The sequence below is a fragment of the Clarias gariepinus genome, chromosome 2 (assembly GCF_024256425.1).
Source record: "Clarias gariepinus isolate MV-2021 ecotype Netherlands chromosome 2, CGAR_prim_01v2, whole genome shotgun sequence".
Lineage (NCBI taxonomy): Eukaryota > Metazoa > Chordata > Actinopteri > Siluriformes > Clariidae > Clarias > Clarias gariepinus.
This window is the reverse complement of record NC_071101.1, coordinates 36,447,235-36,459,182: the sequence shown is the minus strand read 5'-3', so window position 1 is coordinate 36,459,182 and position 11,948 is coordinate 36,447,235. Positions and strand designations below refer to the sequence as shown.

Below are 11,948 nucleotides of genomic sequence, written 5' to 3'. Positions count from 1 at the left end.
AATGGGGGACGGGATTTTCTAGATTTTACTACCTTAACCAAGTCCTTTAAAATCAATTTGTTAGTAAATTTTTTCATTATATCATTGCCAATACCATTTTCTCTAAAGTAGGTGGCCTGAATTTTCTCCTACTCTGTAATTATAGTGTTACAAAGATCCCTATCAAACTTTCTAATTTCTATAACTGGAAACTCTTGATTTGGTCCCTAATATACACACAGAGTTTTACTCCGAACAGATATATTTTTTATGGAACAATAAGGATATTCGCTACAATAATAATTTATTGATAACTAGTGCAAAAAAAATATTTTAGTTGGACAGCTGTTTAACACACATGGCAGACCTTTTAATTATTTCGGTTTATTTTAGTGACTCTGAAAAACCCAACAAAATCATCAAGAAGGCTAGCTCAATACTGGGCACTTCCCTGGAATGTTTGGAGCTTTTAGTGGCGAGAAGGATGCTTTAGTTCCATTGTGACATAAAACGCTACAGGAAGTCTTTTCTGCCAATTGCAGTTAGACTTTACAATAACTGTGCGTTGTGTCAAGAGATGGATCTCCTTCTCTGACATCACAAAAATATTTTAAATAAAATATGGCCACATCCTTCATTCATTGCATCCACTTTTTATTAGCATTTGCTGGTTATATACTTGCTAGTTCATTCTTTCCATTACTACTTGATGGTGCACCCGATGTACAATTTCATTCCTACATGTATATACAATCATTATGCACATGTACACAGAAGCAGTATTTTTATATTTATATATTTATCTATTTTTAACAGTGTTCATTAATGCACTTTAATTGTAACCTTTTCCCCCCTCCTCCCTCATTGCAATTCTTGGAATTCTTTCTTGTTGCTTACTATGTGAAATGGCTGCTGTAATACTAAAAATCCTCTTTGGGATTAATAAAGTCTTATCTATCTATCTATCTATCTATCTATCTATCTATCTATCTATCACTTTCTCAGTCAACATTGTATATTTATTATAAATAGCATTGTGTATTTTCTGTCTAAAAATTATATCATTGTTGATAATTAAAACAAATAAAAGTGAGTTGAAATTCCTTCTTGATTCCTTCACTTTTTGCAATCTCTCAAAAGTGATAGGTCACCACAAGAAATCATGAGGTAATGACAGAGTTCATAGGTAATGAGCGGTAATAACAAGTTGATAGATATTGACACGATTACAATTAATCACGACCATGCTATTAGGTAATCAGTGTGTGTGATATACAATTGTGAGTGATCACAATTGTTCTTGCCTGCATTCACAAGAAATTTCTCAAGTTTTTACCCAGTTTGACTTGAATGCTCCTCGTATATTATATTCTTATTCTATAGTATATGTATATGAGCTGTTTGGGCTTGGATGTGTTATTATAATTAAAATTTTAAATATTGCTATTATGTACATATTGCTACTCATTTGGATTACCTAAAGTTTTGTAGTAAAATAACACAGTGTATCTACCAGTCATTGCAGATTTATTTGCCTGATTGTACAGCTTTAATTTCTGTGTTTTGAGTTTTGCTGTAGTGTTGATATCCTTTTTAATCATAAAGAAATAAACAATTTGACAGAATAATATTTATATGATAATTTAAATAAGACTTCTCTCGTCTGTCAATCATACAGTACTTGGCTTTTACGGCCACTTCCGGTTTGCATATGTGCCATCACATCCGTTTTATCATGTAGTAATAACACAGAATTGCTGGTATTATTAGAGCAGAAAATTAAACCCCAATGCGGTAAGTAATAAAGTGCAATAAAGTCTGCCCCAGGATACGACCACTGCAGCCATGTTTACTTACATACAACACGGGGGTTTTATATACATATATATTGGTTTTGGGTCGTGAACGCGCTTCATGGAAGATCCAGTCCGGTGGATCTCGTGCACACGCACCGCCTGGAATCTTTCGAGTCGCCGTGACGTGAAAGACCTGCGCGGATGATCAGATCCATAAAGCCAGGGGAGCAGTTGACTATGGCGCACCATGATATGGAGATCAGTGTGGGGGTGAACGCATCATGTAGGTGACGTGAGCGGGTTCGCTATTTGTTTGTGTAGCTTAATGGTGAAAATGGCGGTGCATAGAGAGAGAGAGAGCGATCTTAGCGAGGATTAAACACGCGAATAACGCGTTGCTCGGACTGACAGCATTCACGCGAGTCACGGCAGAGGATGCAGCGACGTTTCTAAGCGCAGGATTTATCCCCACTTCCGGTTTTTACTGTAACCGAAGACGAGTTGCTTGCTGGATATTTCAAAATAGCTCTCGGCTAACTTCGTTAGCTTGGTTAGTCTTCAACCAGCACACACAACCGTTCAGGCAGAAAGCGTGCTTGTAGCCTGCGACTCGTGCAAAACAAACAAACAATCACAGTTTGACGGATTTACAGCATTCACGCGCGCGGTGTCGGATTAATTAGCAGCGCGTGGATGATAAAAAAAAACTCAAAACATTACAAGTGGAGTGCGCGCACGGACCCAAAACATTTGCATCGGACTGAATGCAGGACTGATCTCCATCTGAGCAGGTAGGAGTGAGTGAGAGTGTGTGTGTGAGAGAGAGAGAGCGAGCAAAAAGGGGTCGGGGTCATGTGATGGATTTGCTTTTAGTAAACACACGCACACCTCAGGCTAGCAAACCCTTTTCTTAGCACACACTCCTGCTGTCACTCCATGCACACAGTGTGTAGTGTTACATAACACCCACCTCTGGACTAAACTGTATGTTAGAGCTGCTGACATGGAGCACACGCCTGTCAAACTGTGAGAGTGTGTGTGTGGTGGTGGAGGGGGGGTTAAAAAGAATGTGGTTTCAAAACAAGTAACCAGCAGTTCCAGTTAAACCAGTAGTATAATGTCACTGCTGTATTGTGATCGAGTGACCCGGAAACAGCCGCTCACGCGCACATGAACAAACCTATTATAGTGTGTCTTGATTTTGGAGATGTGGGGGGGCATAGAGATGTGTAGGAGATATCACAGAGCCGTTTGGGACGTGTGGCGACCGCAGACCCGTTTGGGACGTGTGGCGACCGCAGACCCGTTTGGGACCTGTGGCGACCGCAGACCCGTTTGGGACCTGTGGCGACCGCAGACCCGTGTGGCGACCGCAGACCCGTTTGGGACGTGTGGCGACCGCAGACCCGTTTGGGACGTGTGGCGACCGCAGACCCGTTTGGGACCTGTGGCGACCGCAGACCCGTTTGGGACCTGTGGCGACCGCAGACCCGTGTGGTGACCGCAGACCCGTTTGGGACGTGTGGCGACCGCAGACCCGTTTGGGACGTGTGGCGACCGCAGACCCGTTTGGGACGTGTGGCGACCGCAGACCCGTTTGGGAGCTGTGGCGACCGCAGACCCGTTTGGGAGCTGTGGCGACCGCAGACCCGTTTGGGAGGTGTGGCGACCGCAGACCCGTTTGGGAGCTGTGGCGACCGCAGACCCGTTTGGGAGCTGTGGCGACCGCAGACCCGCTTGGGACGTGTGGCGACCGCAGACCCGCTTGGGACGTGTGGCGACCGCAGACCCGTTTGGGAGCTGTGGCGACCGCAGACCCGCTTGGGACGTGTGGCGACCGCAGACCCGCTTGGGACGTGTGGCGACCGCAGACCCGTTTGGGACCTGTGGCGACCGCAGACCCGTGTGGCGACCGCAGACCCCTGTGGCGACCGCAGACCCCTGTGGCGACCGCAGACCCCTGTGGCGACCGCAGACCCGCTTGGGACGTGTGGCGAACGCAGACCCGCTTGGGACGTGTGGCGAACGCAGACCCGCTTGGGACGTGTGGCGAACGCAGACCCGCTTGGGACGTGTGGCGACCGCAGACCCGCTTGGGACCTGTGGCGACCGCAGACCCGCTTGGGACCTGTGGCGACCGCAGACCCGCTTGGGACCTGTGGCGACCGCAGACCCGTGTGGCGACCCCAGACCCGTTTGGGACGTGTGGCGACCGCAGACCCGCTTGGGACCTGTGGCGACCGCAGACCCGCTTGGGACCTGTGGCGACCGCAGACCCGCTTGGGACCTGTGGCGACCGCAGACCCGCTTGGGACCTGTGGCGACCGCAGACCCGCTTGGGACCTGTGGCGACCGCAGACCCGCTTGGGACCTGTGGCGACCGCGGACCCGTGTGGCGACCGCAGACCCGCTTGGGACCTGTGGCGACCGCAGACCCGCTTGGGACCTGTGGCGACCGCAGACCCGCTTGGGACCTGTGGCGACCGCAGACCCGCTTGGGACCTGTGGCGACCGCAGACCCGCTTGGGACCTGTGGCGACCGCAGACCCGCTTGGGACCTGTGGCGACCGCAGACCCGTGTGGCGACCGCAGACCCACTTGGGACCTGTGGCGACCGCAGACCCGCTTGGGACGTGTGGCGACCGCAGACCCGCTTGGGACCTGTGGCGACCGCAGACCCGCTTGGGACGTGTGGCAACTGTGTTTCCCCAGTAATATTACATGCATGGTGGACCGCTTTGCCAGCGAGACACCCTGTCCTGCCTACACTACAGGAATATTTTATTTCTTCTTTTTATTTTAACCCAATATCATCCAATGTATGCACATAGTGAAATAATAATTTACTCTCTGTAAAAAAGAGTCTCTGTAAGATGACTCTTTCCGTCTCTCGTTCCTGCTCCAATCTGTATCACTTCTGACAGCTCTGGTAAGAAAAAAAGAACAAACTCAGGAACAGTGTTCTGCATGAATGCGCTCATTTTTTTGGTGAATGGAGAACTGAAAGGTTCACTTTACAACTAAAGAATGTGAGCGTTTGGTAATATTTGGGGTGACGAAGGTGACCCCAAAGGCAAAGCCTTCTTTTATTCCATTTCTTATATCGCTATCCCACACATTGATAGCAGTATCCCGATGCCCCCAAATCATCTAAAATATTGCAGAAATCAATGTTTTGAGAGCGAGAGAGAGCGCATGCTGGTTTGTCTTGTGAACCCATCACTGTTTTTGGTGGGTAGGGGTTTACATTTAACCCCTCTGTCTCTCTCCATCAGTTAAGTCTTGCAGCGTTTTGTTTAAAAAAAGCTAAGTTAACAAAACACACTTCACTTCAGTGATTTTATATAATTTCAGTAAAATGTACTCCTGCCTATAATAGTAGTATAAATTCTGGCATTTTTATTTTATTTTTCTGCATTATGCTGTTGACCTTGGTGGGTTTAATGGCTGTAAAGGACATATTAAGGGGAATTTAAAAGTTTTTTTTTTTTTATTTAAAGCTAACATTATTTAAACTAGCTGGCTAGCTGCTACTCGGTACTGAGTGTGATGAGATCAGACTTCATGTTTACTTGGGTAAAGTGTTAATGGAGTATAAAACCAACCACATGATGCAAATCAAATATTCCACATTATAATATATTATACTATGCATGTTATTTAAGTTACTTCTTTTGCACAGTGTGTATATAATTATTTCTTTTTTAAAAGTACTTTGTTTTAACTTCTTCGATTGCAAAGTCATTTTGACAGTTGTTTGCACTGTTAATACTTTTTATTAATTATCTCCTTGTTTGACTTGGAGCCATATAAGTCACTGAAGTGCAGGAGGCATAGCTGTCACAAAAACATGCAGGAGATGTAGCTGTCGTAGAGGCAAAGACAGTAACTTTGAAAAGATTTCTGATTATTTTTCAGTTGTATGGCTTCAGGTCCAGGGTTTTTTGCTTGTTGCTGTAAAATAAACTTTACAGATTCCCTCAGCCAAGTGTTTAAAATAAACAATACGCTTTTTAAATGCATGCTGTAATTTTATTTATTTTACTAATACTGCTTATTATTTTTGAAGTTTTTTTTCAACAGGACGGGTCCAAGTCAATATTATTGTTTTTGAGTTGGTTCACATTATTTTTTTCTGGGTGCAGGAATATAACAAGGTTCAACTGTGTTGGAGAAGTTCTAGTGTAGAGGAACATGTGTGTACATGCTCGCTGTGCCTCTGGTGAGCTATCTGATGGCCTTTGCACTCCTAAACTACAGCTACTGTTTATGTTGCTTTCAAACTCAAACTAGTCTTTACACACGTGTGTTTGTCCTAAAAATGGTTCTGCTGAGGACTGTTACAGCCTTTACAAAAAGAATATTTTAGAAGTTGTCTAAAAAAATTCTATCAAATGCTGCCTTCCAGACATAAAACTGTTTTTTTTTTTCAGGTATTCAGACTTTTTATTTTTGGCAATAATTAGTGTTTTAGTTTTAATTGTGTGATTGATTGGTGTAGAGTTGATGATTCAGTTATTAATCTCGATTCTTTTGTGTGGCGAAACAGAAATGCATTTTTATGCCATTATCGAAAATCACCTGCGTTAAAAGCCTCCAATCTGCCTTTTTCTTCAAACTCAAACTCACTCATTACACAGGCTTAGACAGGTTGCAGAACTGTAAGTAGAAATGAGTTGAAAATTGTGTGCATCAGAAGCTGATTAACTTGCACGCTCGCTGTTAAGTTGAGATTTGAGGCAGAAAGAGTTTCTGTGAGTTTTATTGTAATCCTACAAGTTTTGAACTCCTGTATTTAAAGTAAGTTTGTGTTGTTTAAATGCTGCACTTGTTTTTTAAATGAGAAAAGTGTAAGGATGTGGCTTCATTTAATTAATCATTAAAAATTTAAATTTATAACAAAATCAGAGAAAAAAAATTCTAGTAAGTCCCTGACTTACAAACAAGTTCCTTTGCTCTAGGAGTTTGTTTGTAAGTCGGATTTGTTTGTAAATATGATGAAGTGAGCCTTGTATACCTTTGACACAAATATACAATGTAAAGCATAAAAAAACCTAATGCACAGGTTTAGTGTTTTGGTTCCACATTACACTCTCGCACAACTGCGGTGAGGTCAGCTGACCTTGTTTAAAGGCAGCACGGAAAAACATCAGGGGAGGGACAACGCTACATGGTGTTTACTGCGCACTTGAACGGACTTCATTATGTCTAAGAGCTGTATTGGACCATGAACTCTATGATTTTTCTCTATCTGGCTTTACAGGACAGACATTTTCTATCACCGTGCTCCCGGACCAATTCATGAAAAACAAGTGAGGCCGACTTATCTCTCCCCCCCCCACATGTATAATATACCGACTTTATACATTTAGACATTTTATACATTCACTCACACACTGAAAATATTGTATATAAAATGTATTATAAATATCGGTTTCTGGTGCACTGCAGTGTCTTTTTTTTTTTTTTTTTTTTTTTTTGTACATCTACTTCCGCGATTTGTTTCCATCTACGAATGTTTGTAGATCTATGGTCCATTCTTATCTGCGAAAATTCGTGACTCGAATATTTGTATATCCCCCTTACTTTATACATCTGGGGAATTTATGCGTTTGTAATACTTGCAGAATCACATTTTTAATTGAATCAGCATGCAAGTGTTTCACCAGAGTTGGCACATTTTTAGCCACTCTTTGCATTACTATGTTTTAATAAATGTATAGGGTTCAGCACTGTGCAGTATCGAGTGACAGAACATGTGTGTATATATGTATGTGTGTGTCATGTTAACCAACTATACATTACATAACTGAGCAAAAAATAAGTCATTATATATAAAACTAGTTATTTTGTTATCTTTTGTTAGGATGGAAAGGAGAGATGATCTAACAGCAATATGAACATTTCTGTAGTGAAGTTTACACTTTCCTTCGGTTTAGTTAATTTTTGAGCGGCTTTGTTTTAAAGCTCCCTTCTTGTACTCCTTTTTAAACAAACTAAGACTTGCAGGTCCTTAAAAGTGTATGTTAAAGTTTCTATTCTAGCTGAATTACATTTACTGCATTTCTATTTCACACTTTTTTCCAAATGTTTCCTTAACACCCCTTTGTGGAAATGCATTTTTGAAGAACACAGGACCTTTTTTTTTTTTTTTAACCCACTTAAGTTTGTTACATTATGTAAGGCATTCCTTACCCATTTTCAAGGCTTTTCCAATCTGACAAGGAGATAAAAAAAAAAAAAGTAGTTAGCTGAAACTGACAGACCTGATAAGATGGGCCCATGCCCATTATATATAAATTTAATTATATGATGAGTCCATATCGGTCATATTTTAAAAAGGTAGTACATCATTATGAAATAACACTCTTAGATCCACACATTTTTGATCTGTTGCTACTAAAAGTCAGTGGAATTGCCTTTCAATATTTCAGTCTGAATTATCAGCCTTTTTACTGATTTCCTGCTGCCATGGGTAGTGGGTAATGTATGATTACACCTGTAATACCTGTGTCATGGTATAGTGTATCAGAGACTGGTGAGATCAGTCTGAAAAAAAAATGTATAGTAAACCAGAATCAAGTAATATACCGTATGTATGTAGGGGAGGTTAATCCTTTAAGGTAAAAATGTTCTTCCTTTAGCATTCCTTTACAGTAGTTACCAGGGATTCAGCTGAAAAGAAATCGCCCAAAATAATCAAAAACAGCTCTTTCAGTTTAAAAAAAAAATCAGCACAAACATGGTACAATGGCTGAGAGTGTACTGTATGTGGAGAGAGACATGTAGACATGTAGAGCAAAGATTATAAATAATCAATACAAAGTTAAGGTTATTTCTTTTTTACACTGCTGCTCACACACCGTTAGAGGGCGGCGTAACACCCTCGGAGACACTGCTATCGGCTTGCTGATGTCCATGATTGCAATATAATTGATGTGAGAGTGCAGATACAGTAAGTCACCACTCGCTGCAAAAGCAATCTGCTCGCTTGTTTTGGGAAATAACTTGGAATGAATTGACTTCTGACTAAGATGCATGAAAAAATGTGACCTGTATATTTAAAAAATAATAATGTTTTTTTTTTTTTCATTTGGAATACAACATCCATTTAGGTTTCATATTAAAACAACATCCATGAAATGCATGTTTTCTTTTCATTAAGATACAGAAGCCCAGTTGTGGTATAAACACACATACATGCTTGTGCAAGTCTGTGTTTGTGTATTTAGCTTTAATATACACAGTGTAATCAAGATTTGTAATTATTTATAGTCTAATTAGCGATGCAGTGTTAAGGACTATTTTGTTTAAAATGGATTCATGAAGGATCCAATCCTTCTTTATCTTTTCTGCCATTTTGTTCAGCACGATGTCATATAGTATAAACCCTTTCTTTGTTTCTTTGGCAGGTTGTGTTGAGTGTGCCATTGTTCCCCACCAGCCCCAGTGGGATGGCGCTGCATGACAGCAAGGGCATGGCACTGTAGCCCTCTCCTATTCACCTCCCTGTTCGCCTGTTACCATCACACCAGGCCAGCGCCGTGGACCACAGACAACGCTCTTTCCCTCCATGAGCATGTGAGTTACCAATGCTGTCAGGCAGTGACACAACTTCTGAGCGCTGAAGTTAGTTCTTTAGATGTTTTAATATCCACCAATCTTTATGAGCTGTAAATTTGTCAAGGTAATGATATCCAGTTTAAGGGTTGGAGCATGTATGTTGTTAAGGTTAAAACTGCAGATACTGGTGAGGCAGCAGTGAGATGTGTATCCTTTGTGCCAAGAGATAAAATGATGAATGATACAAGATGCACATTTTTTTCCTCAGGCTAAATTTAATTCAAACAGTTGAAGACAAACTAATTGAACAAATAATAATAATAGTAGCAATAATAAAATAAAAACAATAGCATTAAAAAAACACTGCTTGAATTGCAAGTGCATTCTCTTGTGGTGTACTGGTTAATAGATACGTGAGCTATGGAGAAATAATATGCAAAACAACACAAATACAATACAATAGCAAAACTTAATAACAAAAATTCTTAATATAATTAGTTTAAAATTTCTATTTATTGTTAAATTGTTAAATATAACTGGGAATGGAGTTATTTTATGATGAGTGGAAAGTTGAGTTTAAAAATATAAAAAATAAGCATATTTATTTAAATAGAAAAAGTACTATAAAGAGAGTGCATCATAAAGAGGGAGTTGGATCAATGCTTGGCTGGAGTTGCAGGAATGAGTTGTACAGTATAACTGAGTGTTTTGGCACACGTTCTATGGTCATGGTTCTAGGTTAGGTCATAAGTGATTAATATAATAATAGTGAGCCGTAATCTAATTATTAATAAATTACCATCTAGATAGCATCTAAGGGATTTTAGACCAGCCCGAGTCGGTCACTTATAGCTAATAAACTTATTTTAACATAATTCATCAGATGTCTTTAATAGCTAAAAAAATAATAACTAAAATTCTTGAATAATTTAAATGATTTTATAGGCATCTTCATAGAAAATAAATATAACAAAGTATAATAAGAACCCAGAAAATATATTTTTTTACTTTTTGCCTTATTTTGGGTTATTTACACAAACTTACATTGTACACTATCAATTCAAATCAAAGAGGAATGTTATGATATTAAGAAGGAATGTTGCTTCTTACCCTAAAATAAGGAAGCTTATTTTTAAATGAAGAAGTGCAGTCTGGCATCTAGAAACGATCCAGTTATGGGGAAGCTAATATATAAATTAAATATAAATATTCTAATAGCAATATTCTATTATCGCTTAGGCAAATAAATAACAGATTTATAAGATCACGTGTTTTTATGGAGTAAAACATACAAACATGGTATGATAAGCTCATATAATGATAGCTTTGGTTCTACATAATGTATCAGAAAACCAAATGCACAGTGTGAGGTCTAAAGCTTCCTCCGCTCACACACCAACAGGACTTCCGTATACGCGCACGGATTCGCACTGCTTTAGTTTTAAGGGTTAATCCAGTCTGTTCCCTGTGTTTTTGGCTGCAGGGCACATCCGACAGTTAGTATGCTCTTCTAAGTCTTTTGACGGCAGCTGGCACCCGCTGCATTTACTGCCTCTCACTACATCGCACTTGTGTTGCCGTTCTTACCTGTTTATTCTGGTTTATTAATCAAAGGCAGATGAACAGATTTTTAAAAAGGGGTGTGCGAACTTACTTGGGCGGCCTGCCCAAGCATACACTGTGAGGGGAAACACTGCCCTGCATCACATCTCCTGCGAAGGTGACAATTGTGCGTGCGCACATCGCACTGTTAATGCTGTAACGATGTATCGTGCAGCCCTGGTCAACATTCTATTTATGCTCAACAGCATTTATGTTCAGTTATTTTAATGTTTCTAAAATGGGGGGGGGGAAGCAACCTTCACAAGTGAGTTGAAAGTCCTATGTAGACAGTCTTTTTTTTTTTTTTTTTTTTTAATACTTGAGTGCAATAAATATTTTTGGTTAAGGAAATCTTTCCCTTTGCCACTTGTTTGACTGAATATTTACATATTGTAAATAAGGCTAAATAAAATATTTTTAAAATGACCCATAAAAGTTTTAAGGTTGTGGTGGCTGGGTGTTTTGCTCTTTTTAAGATTTGAATACTGCATTCAACCACTACAGAATTTGAACTTCCAACATGGAGCATGCGTGTGGGAATTATAGAATTGTTGTTTGACTTGAGGTTTACTGTACTCTTAGGTACCTCACTGTCTATACTGAATTAATATGGGTGTTAGGTATGGCTGGAATTTACATGGAAGATCACATGATGTTACAGTAAGGTGAAACATTTTAGGTCCAGTAGGGCGAAGTAAAAAAAAAAAAAAGAGCTCTCTTTGGTGTACAAGCAGGGCTCTGTTTTTCTGAGCATGTAGCCCTTAAAAACCAGAGGATTTTTAGCCATTTCTTTTGGATTACTATGTTTTAATAAATCTATATGGGTCAGGTATATGGGTGAGGGTTGTGCAATATTGAGTGACATCTTTTTTTTCAGCACAACATAGGCAATATGATGAACTGAATTTTATTTAATTTTAAGCAACTAAACAAACATGGCTGAGAAAAAAAAAAGGAATCAAAGTTGATGGCTCAAAGAAGTAGCACAGATTCATAAGTCCTTTGTGT

At 40.2% G+C, this 11,948-nt stretch overlaps 1 protein-coding gene across 3 annotated transcripts in view; it reads left to right on the top strand.

Annotated features, from left to right (window-relative positions):
* Positions 1–1,730: 1,730 nt before the first annotated feature.
* The window catches only part of ncoa1 (nuclear receptor coactivator 1), a 69,615-nt gene continuing 59,397 nt past the window's right edge, over positions 1,731–11,948 (top strand). The window contains exons 1-2 of one of the 3 annotated variants that reach the window (XM_053514758.1): positions 1,731–2,566; positions 9,188–9,356. The gene's annotated coding sequence lies outside the window, so the exon portion shown is untranslated. The remainder of the gene's footprint in view (positions 2,567–9,187; positions 9,357–11,948) is intronic. The other 2 variants (XM_053514749.1, XM_053514741.1) reach the window with 2 other exon arrangements.